A 19,843-nucleotide genomic window follows, 5' to 3' on the forward strand; every position below is an offset into this window, starting at 1 on the left:
ATAGGAATTAAACATATAGGTCCCAGAAGGAATTTTATCCAAGATTATTCCAAGATTTTTATAGATTTTTTAACCACACACTTTTTTACTTAGTGACCGGTCACCATAGTGTTTTATTTATATGTCCTCAGAGTATATGTGCAATAAATTGTATTAATATATTTGCTCAAGATTGTGTTTATTTTCCACTCTGTATCATTTTAAAGTTTATATTTTAATTAGAAAGTATGATAAGTATACATCCATTGATACAGCTACACCGTATTTAATCCAGCCTATAATTACATAGTGCATGATACTTTTTATGTTACAACGTATCACTATTTAGGATCCAGTTTGAACTCGAATCATAGATACGCAGGACTTTTTAGTTTTTTACTTTTTGGGAACAGAGTAGTGTTTATGCAGGGGTAAGATTTGCGCACCAATACCCTTTTTTACAATTAAACCTATCATAATATCTTACCCTGGACCCACTTGTCAAACATTTCTCACTCACAACCCCAACATACACCCTCTGTTCAGAGGGTTGGGATTTAAATGCACTTCTCTATCCATATCACCACTTCAACTATAACTGGGGAGACATCCCTCCTCTGGTACCCCTCCCCCACACCCCTTTAACCCATCCACCATCTACGATACTCTCCTTACCCCCCAGTGGTAACCTCCTCCCTATAACCCAAACAAGAATAATCTTAGCATGGCTTAGGCCCACACTTCACCTTAAGTTACCCACTCTATTAATATTCCTACAACTTCACCCAGACACCATATCCCTAGTCTACCTACACCAGCCAGTCCACTCGCCCCGTCTCTGTATAGCACACATAGTCTCTTTAGAGGCTATGCAACTATAATCTCCAGCTCTCTCACCCTCCCCCCTTTTTTTATAAGTGGCTCTTGACCACTTATATACCCCAATTATAACCCCAAAATAGAAGTTTCAACATACCTACTCACACTCCTTGCCCCCACTAAAAACAGGTGCACATACTTAGCAACTATTTTCTAAAACCCACTCAAAATAAAATCAGAGCCTTCTTCACTCCACTTTCATGCCCCTCTTCATCTCTTCCTCTATACAAACAAGGAGAGAAAAAGGGAAAGGAAAAAAATATCTCCGCTTTTTTTTCTTCTCTCCTCTCTCTCTTCTTAGGATGGAAGGTCTCCGCGTGGTCACCCTCAATGCCCAAGGTCTCAACTATCCTACAAAACACAGTCTCTTACTGACCTACTTGCACAAGTCTAAAACAGATATTGGTTTCCTCCAAGAGACCCACTGGATTCTCTCCCCAGGTACCACACACACATACAAAAAGTACGGTAGTGGAAGCTTCTTTTGCATCTAAGTCTAGAGGGGTAGCCATACTTATCAACACGAATGTTAAATATGACCCTATTTATGTGGAATGTGACCCCCAAGTCAGATACATCATACTGATTTGCAAACTTAACAAAACCCTATAAACCTTAGTTAATGCATTTTCACCTAACTCCAAACAATTATGATTCATCAGTAAGTTACTAGGGTCAGTGTCAGCAGTGAAACAAGGGGAACTAATCTTAGGTGGGGATTTCAAACTCATCTGGGATCCCGCCTTGGACAGGACAGACCCCAAGGTATCAGCACCAGAAAGGTAAACTCATTACCTCTCTAGGGCATTTCAGAAACTCTTTACTCAATATGATCTATATGATACGTGGAGAGCATTCCACCCACAAGATAAGGAGTTCACCTTTTATTCATCACCACACAAATCATACACCCGTATTGATTATTTCTTTTCAAGCAGCAGAGCCTTAAACCACATATCCTACACTAAAATCTCCCCAATCTCTTGGTCTGATCATGACACCTTGTCACTATTCCCAGGCCCTCATAGAGGTAACTACTCTCCTCCCCTATGGTGCCTTAAAGATTGTCTAATTGTAAACCCAATGGACAAACTTGAAAGACAAAATGCTTGATTTCAAAAATTTTAATGATAACTCTCAAGCTTCAGTTGAGGTTCTTTGGGCCTCATTGAAGGAGTTTATAAGAGGACACTATATATAGAAAAAGATGCACTCACATGGAAAGCCCAGGGAGCCCCTCTCTCATCTCTCACCTTGCAACTGAGAACGCTGACAACAACTCAATTTAACATACTCCAGTTCTATTAATGATAATATTATAAGCATCACAAAACAAATCCAGACTTCAGAATTCCAAAAAGTACAATCAATGCTAGAGAAATGTAAACTAATCTACAATTATCAAGGCAATAAGGACTCCTCTTTACTTGCAGCGAAACTTAGACACCGGACTGCCAAGTCTAGAATCTATTTCATCAGAAAACAGAATAACCGCGGGTCATCAGGGATTTGAAGTTGGGTAGATTTCTGCGCCCAGATGGCTACACTGCCAGATTCTATAAAACTTTACAACCCTTGATCACCCCTCTCCTATGTAAAGTCTTCAACAAAATAATTTGAAGGGGCTCTTCCCATAAATAATTCTTAGAAGCCTCAATTATTACAATACTAAAACCAGACAAGAACCCAGAAGAATGCGGAAGTTATGGCCCCATTTCCCTTATTAATATAGACACAAAACTGTACGCTAAAATACTTGCTAGGAGACTATCTAGTCTCAATTCCTCCCTGGTCCACCCAGACCAGGTAGGTTTTATCCCACATAGAGAGGGCCCTGATGCTACTAGGCACATCTCGAACATCCTCTCAGCTGCCTCTATTGACAGAGTCCCCCTTATTGCCCTGTCCCTTGATGCCTAAAAGGCTGTTGACATGGTGAGATGGAGTACTTATGGGAGGTCATGAGTGCATTTAATCTCCCTATGAAGTTTATAAATGCAGTCCAAGCCCTCTACACTTGCCCCACCGCAAAGAGCAGAGGAGTAGACTTTCAATCTAACACGCTCAACATATCTAATGGCACTAGACAAAGATGCCCCCTCTCGCCTCTTCTATTTACCTTAGCAATATAACCAATAGCTCAAGTCATTATAATTAACCCCAACATCTCTGGATTCCCTCTGGGAAACTCCCAACAATAAATGTTGCTATATGCGTACAACATCACTCTCTTTCAGACATTTTGGTTTATTGAGTTATTACAAACTCAATATCTCCAAAATGGAAGCCCTGCCACTTAATATAAACCGTTGAGTCTTAGTTCGCTTACAGCATTCCCATAGATTCATATGGAACTCTCAGTCCATCAAAATGAGTCATGACCCTTCTATCACTTTATCGAAAAATTACTCGGACAGACTTTCTGAATTTTAAAGCTTATAAAACTCTTGGGAATTTAAATAAATATCCTGGACGGTGAGAAACAAATGACCCAGAACTTCCAGACAAACTTTAAAAAGTCCTCTATTCCCAATATTATCACATACTACAATGCCGTCTGACTTTCAAACATCCTAAGGGGGAGCACCTCAGAGCGAGTCCCAGCCTGGCATGTACTGGAAATCTCGCTTTTGCCCTCTGGTTTAGGTCTCTCAGACTTACCATGGATACCCTCACATCACTGGAAAGATTTAGGCAGAACTCAACCTATAATCCGTGATGCCTTTCAATTTTGGGACCAGATTAGAGACAATCCTGAGATCGCACCTCATCCCTCCTCAGCCCACACATTAGCCAGTGCCCTTTATTGTCTTGTATTGGCGGACTCTTCCAATCACACATGCCATGGACTTTTATGAATCTGTTGTTTGGATTCTCCATCCCCAATTCTGTACGAAATATCGAGTCCCCCCCCAGTATTCACTTTGAGGCATTCCGACTGAGCTCTATTCTGAGATCATGAAGGGTACCCTAAACACAATCTCAGACCACCAACGAGTTGGGAACTAAAGTGGTCTCAAACTCATTTGGCCAAATGGGCCCTTTCTTATCACTACAGACTCCTTCTTGAACCATATAGCCTACACAAAAGATTTATGGAACTCAATCCCCCATGTGTTGGAGAGATTGTAAACTGATAGGCACTACTTTCCACATTTGATGGTCCTGCCCTAAAATTCACACGACTTGGCAGAAAATACGCAAACTCCTTGATCAACTTCATCTCACTTTACCATACTCTCTTGAAGTATTTTTATTACACATGAACTTAACAAATTTAAGCCCGGCGAGTAAAGTACTAGTAATTTACATATGTATGGCTACCAAACTAGCAATAGCAAGATATTGGAAAACCAAAGATCCCCTATCCTTCACTCAATTCCTCACCACAATACAATATATCAGGCAAATAGAACTCTATCCCCATAGAGTTCTGACAAACTAGACTTCTACCTCGATACATGGGCACCTTGGATGTTGGAGTTCCCGGACTAAACCAGCATTTGGGGTGGAGACGAGAGGAGAGAATGAACATTCTGTTTTTTTTTTTTGTTTGTTTGTTTTTTCCATTCTCCATTCCCCACCTGATCCACCTACCTTCCTATACTTCCTTGCCATGCTCCTAACAAAAGCTATCCCCACACTGCGGGCACTTCAAAACGTGTCACCAAAAACTAACTCAACTACTATTCATTGATTTTTTTACTTATAAGGTAATTTGTTTGGATAAATAAAATGAGGTATCATGTCTCATATCTCATCAAATCCACTTAGATCTTTAACCCAGATCTGCCATTTTAATGGTTTTATGTAACAGAATGTCTTTGTCCAATGTGAATTTCAAATTCATCTGTGAATGTAACTATACTGCATACTTGTGATGGGACACCCTTGCCATTATGCAGTTATTTCATACCTCAAAAAAAACAAAAAACATGTACAAGCATATTTTTAATAAAGTGTTATACTGTGTATTTACTGTAAATATTTCAAATTTTAACGTTCTGCACATAGCAGAATATGTTCAATGTTTTTTCAAGTAAATATATTCCTGTATATATATATATCTGTATATATCTCTACCTGTATATAATCATGTACATATATATATATATATATATATATATATATATATATATACTGTATGTATATATATATATATATATATATTATTATTATTATTATTATTATTATTATTATACTTTATTTATTAAGCGCCAACATATTCCGCAGCGCTGTCCATGGATACAATTCAACAAAAAAAAAAACTTTCACTCTCTGGTCTTTTTAAGAAGAATCTTTTACAGTGAAAAGTAGTGACATTTCGGACATCCCTGAAACATCACTACTTTTCACAGTAAAATAATTTTCTTAAAAAGACCAGAGAGTGCAAGTTTTTTGTTCAGCTGTATTTAAACCTTACTAGCACCCTGGCAGTTGTTGGACTGAGTAAGAGTGTTCTCCTTTGTTATTGTATATATAGAAATATGTATTTATGAATAAATAGAAAATGTTCTTCTATGTGAAGAACATTGGAATGTAAAATATTCCATTAGAGGAACTATAGACTTTGCCTAGACTACATACGGCTTTTCAACAGTTGTTTTCCACTTACTGTGGATACTACGGCTTATACTACAGCTTATGCTGACTGCAAACATCGCGCTCCATATCATACTACTTGAGGAGTTTTTACCTATACTTGTACTTTGCTAAAGACTGTGTCCAAATAAGGGATATATGCTTATTGTGGATTGTTAAGATTAGGCTACAAAGTAACATCCTTATTGTGGATCATCACAAAGGTGCTCATTTTTTGAATAAGTGCTATATACACCCATTGAAGACTTTATTAGGAGTTACATATGACTTTATTAGGAATTACATATATATATATATTTTATTTGAGTTGTGGCCACAACATGCATGTGTGTATTGTGTGATTGACTTTTAATATTATTATTATTATTATTATATTTTTTGAGCCTATTAAATAACTTATATTTATATCTAGCTGCATTTCTGATTTTTTTTATTTATTCATTTTTATTATCATTATTTAGCAGCATGGTACAAAAGGATGTCATTGTTGATACAAAAGTTTAAACAGAAACAAAAGAGGGAGAAACCATCAGTCTCCAAAAGAAAGGAGAACAAACTCCCATATAGTAAAATGAAATAGTAGAGCTAGACTGTTCGTGATAAGTCCATTTGAAAACAGTAGCCCCACTCCATATAAATGCATGGTGATTGACAATGACACCAATGTACAAAACATAACTCAAACAACAACAAAACTATGCCGAAATTTCTTAATTTAAGATCACTTTGTATATATTCTACACATCTAGTGGTATCCCTCGACTTTGTATTTAACTATCAACCTTTGAGAGAAGTGCTAAGCTAAAGAGGTCATTATTAGAGTATTAGGCAGGGGTGGGACCACGTCAGCCATACCTCTCTAAGATAACACTAGGCCTGTCATTCCTCCTAGGTCACTCCTGTAACTTGTGTAAAGCTCCCCCCTTCTATCCTCAGATCATTTTGGATTTCATCCCAGATGAATTTCAAATCATGGAAGAATTCTAACCTATTCGTTTTAAAGAAACCGTATTCTTCCATTCTCAAGGTATCTGTCATGTGAGAGTGCCAGTCCTTTAGGGTCGGGCAGATTTGAAATTTCCAGAGCCTAGCGACTAAGGACCTAGCAGAATTCAATGCCAACTGAATTAGTCGTGTTCTTAATTTACATTTACATTTAGGTAACAGATTCAGTAGGGCCGTTGTTGGGTCTAGCTGATAGGAATCCCCCCGCCCCATTATGACTTGTAGGATATTCTGTATGCCCTGCCAAAAAGGTGACAATTTAGGACATGCCCACCATATGTGTGTCATCGTCCCCCTTTCCCCACAACCCCTCCAACAAAGGTCTGACGAGGCAGGGAAAATGCATTTAAGTCTGGTAGGTGTCAAGTACCACCTAGTCAGGAGTTTGCAATTTGTCTCTAAAAATCTAGCTGAGGATGAAGATTTGTATTATTAAAAATTTTAACCCACTCTGCTTCTGTGATAGTCTTATTCAATTCCCTATGCCAGCTTTCTATATAATCAGGAAGTTTCGAGCTCTGTGCATTAACTAGGAGTCTCTTAGCCCATGATAAGGTGTGATGTGCTGAACTTGTCATAGCGCATGTCTGTTCAAAGGGTGTGAGATTTCTTGTAAGTGACTGTTTGAGAGGGTGGGTATGGAGAAAATGGTGAACTTGGTTATATTTTAGCCACCTAACAAAAACTCCACCTAGGATGTCTGTAAGGTCTAACCTGTTTTTGAGTTTGCCCTCACTGAGTAAATTAAATAGGGGAACCGTGTAACCCATCTCCCAATTATTCAGGTTATTCCTGTCAAACATTACCCCCCCCTAATAGCTCAGCATTCGGGGAAATTGGGGACATGGGTGATCTGAGTGTTGATATTCCTGGGAATCTCTTTATCAAAGTGTCCCATAATTCGAACACATGGTGTAAAAGTGGGTATGCCTTCAACCATGGGGGTCGATTCTGCCCTGCTATCCAACATAAAGCTCCCGGAGAGGGGGAGTGAAGTATATGTGAATTTATTGGAATCCAAGCCTTAGCGTCCCTATTTCTGTGCCACTCTATGATTCTCTGTAAGCCCGTGGCATGATAATAGGTTTCTATCTTAGGCAGACCCAACCCTCCCTCTCTGGCTGACCTGTACATAGTTGCCTTCTTAACTCTGGGTTTTATGCTACCCCAAACGAAGGAATCTAAGACATGTTGTATCTGAGTAAGGAGGCCCTGTGGTAGGGTGATAGGGACAGCTTGAATCGTGTACAGCAATCTAGGGAGTACATTCATTTTCAAAATTTGGAGTCTACCCCACCATGAAAAGGGACGGTCCTTCCAAGTCTTTAAATCTGTCGATATAGTATTAAGTAGATTAGTGAAGTTAAGCTCCCGGAGGGCTTTCATGTTTGGAGCAATATACATCCCCAAATATTTGATCGCTTGTGGTTGGTGTTTAAGAGTGCAGGACTGTAACAGGGTCTGAAATTCTTGAGGTGGGAGGGAGATATTTAAGATTTCTGACTTTTGTTCATTAATCCTGAAATTGGAAAAGTCACCAAATTGTTTGAGAACTTTCAGGACCTCAGGGACAGATGTCTGGGGTGATGATAACGTGAACAGGACATTGTCTGCGTATAGCGAGAGTTTACAATCTAAAGGGCCTACTTTAATGCCGGAAACCAGCGGATTATTTCTTATTTTCTGTGCTAAGACTTCCATGCTGATTATGAATAAGATAGGGGAAAGCGGACAACCCTGCCTTGTGCCATTGTGGATAATGAAGGGATCGGACATCATATTATTTACTCTAACCTTTGCTGATGGTGCATGATAAAGGCTCTGAATTCTACGAAGCATACCCTCCCCCAGACCCACCTCCCTAAGTGTAGCAAATAAAAAATCCCAGTTTAGGCGATCAAACGCTTTCTCAGCGTCTGTGGAAATAACCACCATATCCGTGTTTGTATGTTTAGCGTGATCTATTAATTGAAGTGATCTGATGGTGTTATCCCTGGCCTCTCGACCAGGCATAAAGCCAGCCTGATCAGAGTGGATAATCTGTGGGAGTATTCGGTTCAACCTATTAGCCAGTATTTTTGTAAAGATTTTTAAATCAGTGTTCAATAAAGAGATGGGCCTGTAATTACCGGGATGCGTGGGGGGTTTACCTGGTTTGGGAATAACTGAAATCTGGGCTTCTAAGTATTCCGGGGGGAGATGTCCTTCCTTATCTATATACCTATATAAATCTAATAGATGTGGCGCTAAGATATCCTTATATGTTTTGTAATATTTGTTTGAAAACCCGTCTGGTCCAGGACTTTTATGTGATGGAAGGTCATTAATAACTTTCAGTATTTCATGTAGTTTGATCGGTTCGTCTAAGCTCTCTTTGTCCTCTCTTTGAATCTTACTCAAATCTGCACTTTGAATATAAGTGTCTAAAAATTCTGCTTGCGTTACCCGCTCATTACAGGGGAGATTGTAAAGATTCCCATAGTAGGTCATGAATGATTTAGCTATCAGATTTGAGTCCGACGTTTCCGTGTCGTCTGCTGTTATATTGAGAATGTAGTTGTGTAATGTTTTGGCTTTAAGGCCCTAGGGAGCAGGGTACCAGATTTGTTACCTCCATGGAAGTATATCTTCCTAAGATATAAAGCCTTTACGCATGCCTCCTTATGTAAGTAGTTTTTTAGCTGGGATCGTGATGTGGCTAGCGCCTGCAAAAGATCCTGTCTCTGGGGATTACTTTTATGTGAATTTTCGTCAATTTGTACTTTCTGTAGTAGTGTTTTGTATTGTGCTAGCGAAGAACGCTTTTTAATAGCTTTCTGTTTCAGCAACGACCCCCTGAGAACAGCCTTATGTGCGAACCAAGTCATTGGAGTGTACGTCGTGGAGTTGCAGTTTAGCTGAAAGTACTCTGTCAAAGCTTGCTGGGTTTGTTGTACAACTAGTGGGTCATGTAGCATAGCCTCATCCAGTCTCCAGTGAAACGGGTGTATTGGTACCGAGGGCCAGGTCAGAGTCAACGATATTGAGGAGTGGTCAGACCATGTTATTGGAGAAATATCAGCGTCTGTAACTAATGGCATATTACTATGGTTAATAAACCAATAGTCTATGCGTGAGTATGATTTGGCTGGATTAGAATAAAATGAATAGTTGCGTGCGGTGGGGTGACGTGTGCGCCAGGTGTCCAAAAGGGTGAGGCCCCTTAATGTGTTAAGAATTAGATTTCTAGTTTTAGACGTAGTGATACTTGTGAACAATCTAAAGTCGGGAACAATGCTACATTTAGATCTCCCCCTAACAGGAGTGTGCCTTTTTGGATCTCTAGGAGTTTGTTACTGACTGTCGTCAAAAAGTGAGCTTGTCCTGTGTTGGGTGCGTATACGTTAGCCAGGGTAATTGGTCTATTAAACAACATACCCACTAGTATTATATAGCGACCTTCCCTATCCACCAATTTCTCCAACAGCTGGAAGTGTGTATTTTTATTGAATAATATTCCCACCCCATTCTTTTTCTCTGTGTTAGAGTGAAGGTACGAAGTGGGGAAGTCTCTAGATTTGAATGTAGGTTCTTTGTTGGTGACAAAATGGGTTTCTTGAACAAAAATAATGTTAGCTTTTTCTTTTCTCCCCCAATTAAGCGCTATGGATCAACTCGGGTCTAGATCTGCTGATGATGTTTTGATGCGTCATCTCTAGATCTTTTCTTTGCCGCTTTCGTCCATTGAGGTTTTGGCGCTGCTGAATTTCTTTGTGAGTCAGAAATATCCGAAGGTTCCAATGAAGGGAGGGTAGGTTTTGGTATGCCCAGTGTTTGGCAAAAGTGGTCCAGATCTTCTAGTGTCCTGTATGTTGCAAGTTTGTTGTTCTTCAGTACTCTCAAACTGAAGGGGAATCCCCATCTGTAGGGTAGACCGTGATCTCTCAGATGAAGCGTGAGGAATCTTATTTCTTTGCGGTTTTGTAAGGTGATAGGGCTGAGGTCTGCGTAAAATTGAAGCGTGTCACCATCCAAAGTGAAGGATTGTTGTTTTCTTGTAGCATTTAATATTGCTTCTTTATCGGTGTATCTGTGAAACCTCAGGATTATATCCCTTGGAGGCTCTCCATCCCGTGGCTTGGGTCTTAAAGCTCTGTGCGCCCTGTCAATCGCTACATCAGGTAGCTGCTGATTATTCAATAGTTGTTTGAAGATGTTTTGTAGATGTGAGGGGAGAGTGTCGCTCGTGATTTTTTCAGAGACACCCCGAATGCGTAGATTTTGTCTCCTACCCCTGTTGTCGAGGTCTTCTAGCTTGGATTGGAGATATTCAATGTATGATTCCTGGGTCTCCATTTTCCTGTTGATTAGGTCCATGTTGGATGTAGTCTCTTCCTCTAATTCTTCCAAATAGGCCACTCTGCCTCCCAGATCCGCAACTTCTTTCTTTATTTCTGTTAAACCCTCTTTCAGCATCTTGCTGACCTTTTTAAAAAAAGAGGAGAGGTCTGCTTTGGTCGGGAGATCCTTAAGGTCAGCTTTAGTTATAGGTGATTCTCTGTCAGGAGGAATTGGATCCTGTTGCTCTTCTTGAGACATTTGTGAATTATCATCTTCCTCCACAGTTGGAGAGTGTATAGCTTTAAAGAATGTGTTCATCTTTGAACTAGAAGTAGCATGTGGCTTTGTACCCTTGTCCACCCTGGGGACTCTCCTGGATGCCATAGTGTGATGCAGATAAACAGTAGCTATACCAGGTTATAGAGAGAGGTGTGGAGTTCAGTCAGGGCATATATATAGTATGATGTTGCAGACTTTAAATTGCAATGAGATTAATGCAAAAAAAACACACAAAATACAAAAAACGATTCAGGTAATAATCCCCTATCAAATGACAGTCTCTGTGTTTATAAGCAGATTCTTCCTGTTGCTGAGATTATCTATGCTGTGCTTCAAATGGGGTTTCTGATACAGTCATGCAGGGGCCCAGTAAGTGTGCTTATTAAGTTGTTAAATGCAGCAAACACCAAGCCTTTTAACACATCAGTTAGGGTTTCTATACACCAATATTTGATCTTCTGTAGCTAAACAGGATTGTAAGGGCCTGAGGCTGTAAATTTAGGCAGGGCCTTAATAGCTACAGGGTTTCCCTGGCAATTCAGCAGGGGCCCGTTTTTAAAGGCTTTTATTTCAGCTTTTTATCCCCCCCCAAAAAAAAAACAATTCAGGTAATAATCCCCTATCAACTGACAGTCTCTGTGTTTATAAGCAGATTCCTCCTGTTGCTGAGATTATCTATGCTGTGCTTCAAATGGGGTTTCTGATACAGTCATGCAGGGGCCCAGTAAGTGTGCTTATTAAGGTGTTAAATGCAGCAAACACCAAGCCTTTTAACACATCAGTTAGGGTTTCTATACACCAATCTTTGATTTTCTGTAGCTAAACAGGATTGTAAGGGCCTGAGGCTGTAAATTTAGGCAGGGCCTTAATAGCTACAGGGTTTCCCTGGCAATTCAGCAGGGGCCCGTTTTTAAAAGGCTTTTATTTCAGCTTTTTATCCCTTAAACATATGTTCATGTCCTCTGTCTACCTGTAAATGACCTCTGCTGGCTCTTCTGCCCCTCTGATGGCTGCTCTGATCATTAGATAGTCCAGTTAGTTGTGATGTTAAGAATAGCTGGTATGGGGTTTACAGGCAAAACAGCAGGGGTGCATCATGATAGAAGGCTCTAACTCAGTCAAAACAGCTCCTTTCTGCATAAAAAATATGCAATCTTGTTAACCATTCTCTCCCCTTACTTCTCACTTGGTTCTGTCAGTCCAAACATGTCTGGACCAGCGATAATCTCCCTCAATGCCAGGTCAAATGTGGAGCTTCAGCAGGAAACATCCATGTCAGTTCATGGCTAGCTCCGCCTCTTTCGCATTTCTGATTTTTTATAGAATTGTGTATTGATAAACTAATTTCCCTTTTTAGCTTTTATTAGCGCCACTCTCCCTTTCTTTTTATTTTATATTTTAGCCTAACCGTGTTTGGGAGAATCACGGTCTATTTTTGAGTGTGCATAAAGGGTGTATAAGAGTCCAGGATAGCACCCCCTTTTCTGCTATTTAGTAGATGTGTTCCAATTAAATATTAATTTTGGAACCATATTTTACTAGTGATACTCAACTGATGTAAGAGGTACATTTCTATATTATTGAGAATGATTATAATGATAGTGATGATATGATGAAGAACAAAAACTCAATGACTATAGCATAGTGTTTAGTATAATTCTATTTTACTAATATAATGTGATAATGTCTTATTAAGAGAATATTGGGTTGAAATTAAGAGATTTTCTATGTAATTCTCTATACTACAAGATGTCACTAAATGTGAAAATATGTTTCTCTTTGTATTATTTAAAAACATTTAAGAAATAGGTGTTATTTCTTATACTAATAATGTATATAGTTCAATGTATCCATAATGGTACATATACCCATTTACCTAATTGTGTTTAAATATGTGGGGGAAAAGAGACTTTATAAATAAGGGAAGACAATAATAATAATGTTTTTAGAACTTAATTAAAGAAAATAAGTGATAAATAAATGCTCAAGAATGGTTGATAATCCCTAAGTAATTCTATCCTATATGTCTATAATAACTCCCCAAGTTATCCGGAACAAAAAATGTAAAAATATGATGTGGTATTTCAAACTGCAATAAGGAGATGAATGTGATGTTATAAAAAAGCTAATTGATACACCACTTATATAAATCTGACCACAATGCTATACAAAACAATTATATCTGTAAAAATAGAGATGTTGCTATATAAGCCATCCTCCAAGTCATTTATAAAAAAATATTAAAAAAGAATAGGGCCCAGTGCTGAGCCTTGGGGGACTCCACTGATTACTTTTGTTCAAACTGATTATGTGCCATCTACTACTACTTGTTGCTCCCTGTCTTTTATCCACTTATGTATCCATGAGTAGGGTGACCATATTGCCGCTTTAAAAAGGGACATATATGAAAAATACATATGTCAGGGTTCTTATACAAAACATTTATTTAAACAGCCCTGAAAACAGCCCTGCCATATGTATTTTTCATATGTGTCCCTTTTTAAAGTGGCAATATGGTCACCCTATCCATGAGCTAACATTTCCAGCTATTCCCAGTTTCTTTAACTTTGGTGTATTCCATCTGTCCCCTAATTAAAAAGAAGAATTTCTCCTTTTTCTAATAAGGAGTCTCATCTTCTACTGAGAAAAAACAGAGGGGGGGTAATAACCAACTTTCTCTACATTAACACCTTTTGCTTATTTTTGGGTTATTATTTTGTCCCACAAAACCTGGGCTAGATTACAAGTGGCACTCTAAAGTTAGCACAGGTCGCAATAAGCAATATTGTGACTATATTAACTTGCACATATATTACAAGTTAAATGAAAACACGTTCGTTCAAACACAAAATAAATTTGCACTCTTCGGTTTAGCGCAACTGAAGACTTTGTGCAAAGGGTAGGGGTTAAAAAAACATAATTTATGTAAGAACTTACCTGATAAATTCATTTCTTTCATATTAGCAAGAGTCCATGAGCTAGTGACGTATGGGATATACATTCCTACCAGGAGGGGCAAAGTTTCCCAAACCTCAAAATGCCTATAAATACACCCCTCACCACACCCACAAATCAGTTTAACGCATAGCCAAGAAGTGGGGTGATAAGACAAAAGTGCGAAAGCATAAAAAATAAGGAATTGGAACAATTGTGCTTTATACAAAAAAATCATAACCACCACAAAAAAGGGTGGGCCTCATGGACTCTTGCTAATATGAAAGAAATTAATTTATCAGGTAAGTTCTTACATAAATTATGTTTTCTTTCATGTAATTAGCAAGACTCCATGAGCTAGTGACGTATGGGATAATGAATACCCAAGATGTGGATCTTCCACGCAAGAGTCACTAGAGAGGGTGGGATAAAATAAAGACAGCCAATTCCGCTGAAAATAATCCACACCCAAAATAAAGTTTAAATCTTATAATGAAAAAAACTGAAATTATAAGCAGAAGAATCAAACTGAAACAGCTGCCTGAAGTACTTTTCTACCAAAAACTGCTTCAGAAGAAGAAAACACATCAAAAATGGTAGAATTTAGTAAAAGTATGCAAAGACCAAGTTGCTGCTTTGCAAATCTGATCAACCGAAGCTTCATTCCTAAACGCCCAGGAAGTAGAAACTGACCTAGTTGAATGAGCTGTAATCCTTTGAGGCGGAGTTTTACCCGACTCGACATAAGCATGATGAATCAAAGACTTTAACCAAGACGCCAAAGAAATGGCAGAGGCCTTCTGACCTTTCCTAGAACCGGAAAAGATAACAAATAGACTAGAAGTCTTTCGGAAATTTTTAGTAGCTTCAACATAATATTTCAAAGCTCTAACTACATCCAAAGAATGCAACGAATTCTTAGGATTAGGACACAATGAAGGAACCACAATTTCTCTACTAATGTTGTTAGAATTCACAACCTTAGGTAAAAATTAAAAGAAGTTCGCAACACCGCCTTATCCTGATGAAAAATCAGAAAAGGAGACTCACAAGAAAGAGCAGATAAATCAGAAACTCTTCTAGCAGAAGAGATGGCCAAAAGAAACAAAACTTTCCAAGAAAGTAATTTAATGTCCAGCGAATGCATAGGTTCAAACGGAGGAGCTTGAAGAGCCCCCAGAACCAAATTCAAACTCCAAGGAGGAGAAATTGACTTTGTAACAGGTTTTATACGAACCAAAGCTTGTACAAAACAATGAATATCAGGAAGACTAGCAATCTTTCTGTGAAAAAGAACAGAAAGAGCAGAGATTTGTCCTTTCAAGGAACTTGCAGACAAACCTTTATCCAAACCATCCTGAAGAAACTGTAAAATTCTAGGAATTCTAAAAGAATGCCAAGAAAAATGATGAGAAAAACACCAAGAAATGTAAATCTTCCAGACTCGATAATATATCTTCCTAGATACAGATTTACGAGCCTGTAACATAGTATTAATCAGAGAGTCAGAGAAACCTCTATGACTGAGAATCAAGCGTTCAATCTCCATACCTTCAAATTTAAGGATTTGAGATCCTGATGGAAAAAAAGGACCTTGTGATAGAAGGTCTGGTCTTAACGGAAGAGTCCACGGTTGGCAAGTGGCCATCCGGACAAGAACCGCATACCAAAACCTGTGAGGCCATGCTGGAGCCACCAGCAGAACAAACGAGCACTCCTTTAGAATCTTGGAAATTACTCTTGGAAGAAGAACTAGAGGCGGAAAGATATAGGCAGGATGATACTTCCAAGGAAGTGACAATGCATCCACTGCCTCCGCCTGAGGATCCCTGGATCTGGACAGATACCTGGGAAGCTTCTTGTTTATATGAGAAGCCATCAGATCTATTTCTGGAAGTCCCCACATTTGAACAATCTGAAGAAATACCTCTGGGTGAAGAGACCATTCGCCCGGATGTAACGTTTGGCGACTGAGATAATACGCTTCCCAATTGTCTATACCTGGGATATGAACTGCAGAAATTAGACAAGAGCTGGATTCCGCCCATACCAGAATTACGAGACACTTCTTTCATAGCCAGAGGACTGTGAGTCCCTCCTTGATGATTGACATATGCCACAGTTGTGACATTGTCCGTCTGAAAACAAATGAAGAGGCCATGACTGAAGAGCTCTGAAAATTGCACGGAGTTCCAAAATATTGATTGGTAATCTCACCTCCTGAGATTCCCAAACCCCTTGTGCTGTCAGAGACCCCCAAACAGCTCCCCAACCTGTCAGACTTGCATCTGTTGAAATCACAGTCCAGGTTGGAAGAACAAAAAGAAGCCCCCTGAACTAAACGATGGTGGTCTGTCCACCACGTCAGAGAGTGTCGTACAATCGGTTTCAAAGATATTAATTGAGATATCTTTGTATAATCCCTGCACCACTGGTTCAGCATACAGAGCTGAAGAAGTCGCATGTGAAAACGAGCAAAGGGGACCGCGTCCAATGCAGCAGTCATAAGACCTAGAATTTCCATGCATAAGGCTACCGAAGGGAAAGTTTGAGACTGAAGGTTTCGACAAGCTGAAACCAATTTCAAACGTCTCTTGTCTGTCAGAGACAGAGTCAAGGACACTGAATCTATCAGGAAACCTAAAAAGGTTACCCTTGTCTGAGGAATCAACAAACTTTTTGGTAAATTGATCCTCCAACCATGTTCTAGAAGAAAACAACACTCATAAAAGACTGGAAAGGTTCTTTCTAGTAAAAATGAGCAAAGGGAATTGAATCCAATGCTGAGGCCATAAAACCTAAAACTTCTGTGCATATATAGAATTTGAAGGAAATAATAGAGACTAAAGGTACCGACAGATGGAACCCAATAGAATTATCCCTTTGTCTGATAGAGACAAAGACAGTGACACAAACTATCTGGAAACCTAAAAAAGGTGACCCTTGTTTGAGGAATCAAGAGCTTTCGAAAAAAAGATCCTCTAACTATGTCCTGAAGAACAAGTGAATCATATGAGATTCCGCATTATCAGAAAATAATCTGAATGAAAACAGAAAAATGATAATATGCATTTATTGTATCTAAGGAAAACAAATAATGCTATCAATGACCATAAAAAGGCATAATAGTTTGAATAAAACTCCAAACCCGGTTCCTAAAAAAGGAACTGGAAGAAATACCCCAGAAGATTCCAGGTCTGAGCAGCGCTTGAACCCCATGGGTGCCTAGCCATGCTTCAACAGTATCCAAAATATATTGGACAGAAACACACTTAAAGAAAGTGTTAGCCTTACTGGAATAAAATCAAAGAAATTTGGACAAAATAGAACCAAATAAATTTCAAAGAAGTCTTAACCTGCCCCTTACCAGCCAAGCTGGAATACGGCATGTACATTGCAATATTAGGGAGCTGATTTTGAACCCCAATTAAAAACATGTTACTTGGGAAAGAACTCAGGAATTCGTTCCTTAATAAGAACAACCAAACTAGTATAAGCTTAAAGTTTTAGTCTTAGAACTCAATCTTGAAGCCCAGAGTAACAGTTAAGAATTTAATCCAATTATAAAACAAATAATTGATTATCTTAGAACAAAAGAAATATGGATTTTTTAAAAATCACAAAATTCTTCTAGCTAAAATAGCTAAAAACATAGATTAACCCTCATTTGCGAAAATATTCAATAAAATGAAGACACAAATGAAATTATTAGCATGATAGTCCAGTTAAAAGGACCAGTCAATCCAGTGGACTTGCATAATCAATAAATGCAAAACAACAAGACAAATGCAACAGCACCTAGTCTAGTAAATGTTGTCCCTTAACAATGCTAAAATAAATCATAATCTGATACTTGATCTTAAAGTAAACAGAAAAAATGAAGCAATTGCAATATCCAAATAAATTACAGGACCAAGAAAAGTACCTGAAACTAAATAATTTTCCATAAATAAGATACAACTATCTAAAGGAAAATAAATACTATTTTGCTATAGAAATAATAGCATAATTAGTAGAAGTAGAGATAGCCCCAATAAATTGGAGAACCCTCCAAATTGAATTTAACTGCTGGCAAAGAATATAGTTTAAAACCTTTGAAGAAGGAATAAAAGAAAATTCTCAGCCTATTCCATTCCCTAGAATGGGGAATTGGAAAGAAAAAACCTCTGAAAACACAGAAGAAATAAATAGGCAGAAATAGTGTCAGCTAGTCTTAAAGAACTAGTTACCTTAATATCCAAAATAATCAACACCTTTTCAACAAAGAACAAATGTACTTTAATAATATGTCAATATCTGATGAAGAAAATTTCTGAAAGAGAAAAAACATCATCAGAGAAGGATAAATCAGTATGTTGTTGGTCATTTGAAACTTCAATAATTAAAAAAGAAGTGAAAAAGACCTAAAATTTTTATTAGAAGGCACGAAGTCAGACAAAGCCTTTAAAATAGAATCAGAAAAATATTTCTTATAAATCTTCTAAATATTTCTTGTACATAAGATGTAAGAATGGAAATATATAAAGCATAAACACTAATGGATTCTGCATGTAAAAGTATATCATAATAACTTATTACAAACCATAGCTAAAGATAAACATTTATAACATTTAAAATAAATGAACTTAGCTTTGGTAGAACTGAAACTCAGTTAAGCGTTTTTCCAGAAGTGGCTTCTGATCCAGGGTCAATCTGAGACATCTTGCAATATGTAATAGAAAAAACAACATATAAAGCAAAAAAGATCAAATTCCTTAAATGACAGTTTCAGGAATTGGAAAAAAAATGCCAATGAACAAGCTTCTACCAACCAGAAGCAATAAATAATGAGACTTAAATATTGTGGAAACAACAATGACGCTCAAATTATTTAGCGCCAAAAAATCCGCCCACATTATTTGGCGCCTAAATGCTTTTGGCGCCAAAAATGGCGCCACATCCGGTAACGCCGACATTTTTGGCACAAAAAACGTCAAAAAAATCACGCAACTTCCGGCGACACGTATGATGCCGGAAATAACAAGAAAATTTTTGCGCCAAGAAAGTCCGCGCCAAGAATGACGCAATAAAATGAAGCATTTTCAGCCCCCGCGAGCCTAACAGCCCACAGGAAAAAAGTCAAATTTTAAGGTAAGAAAAAATTATTTATTCATATGCATTATCCCAAATATGAAACTGACTGTCTGAAATAAGGAACGTTGAACATCCTGAATCAAGGCAAATAAATGTTTAAACACATATATTTAGAACTTTATAAAAAAGTGCCCAACCATAGCTTAGAGTGTCACAGAAAATAAGACTTACTTACCCCAGGACATTCATCTACATATAGTAGAAAGCCAAACCAGTACTGAAACGAGAATCAGTAGAGGTAATGGTATATATAAGAGTATATCGTCGATCTGAAAAGGGAGGTAAGAGATGAATCTCTACGACCGATAACAGAGAACCTATGAAATAGACCCCGTAGAAGGAGATAATTGAATTCAAATAGGCAATACTCTCTTCACATCCCTCTGACATTCACTGCACGCTGAGAGGAAAACTGGGCTCCAACCTGTTGCAGAGCGCATATCAACGTAGAATCTAGCACAAACTTAGTTCACCACCTCCACAGGAGGCAAAGTTTGTAAAACTGATTTGTGGGTGTGGTGAGGGGTGTATTTATAGGCATTTTGAGGTTTGGGAAACTTTGCCCCTCCTGGTAGGAATGTATATCCCATACGTCACTAGCTCATGGACTCTTGCTAATTACATGAAAGAAACAACATGTACTATGTAAAGAACATTGGCATGTAAAATATTTATAAGTACCTTCGGGTTTAGCGCTGTAGGTCTAATGTGG

At 38.3% G+C, this 19,843-nt stretch overlaps 1 protein-coding gene across 1 annotated transcript in view; it reads right to left on the reverse strand.

The window, feature by feature from the left end:
* The window catches only part of LOC128655265 (cytochrome P450 2C5-like), a 217,747-nt gene that overhangs the window by 70,712 nt on the left and 127,192 nt on the right, over positions 1-19,843 (reverse strand). The window lies entirely within an intron of this gene.

This window comes from Bombina bombina, chromosome 4, assembly GCF_027579735.1.
Source record: "Bombina bombina isolate aBomBom1 chromosome 4, aBomBom1.pri, whole genome shotgun sequence".
NCBI classification, from domain to species: Eukaryota; Metazoa; Chordata; class Amphibia; order Anura; family Bombinatoridae; genus Bombina; species Bombina bombina.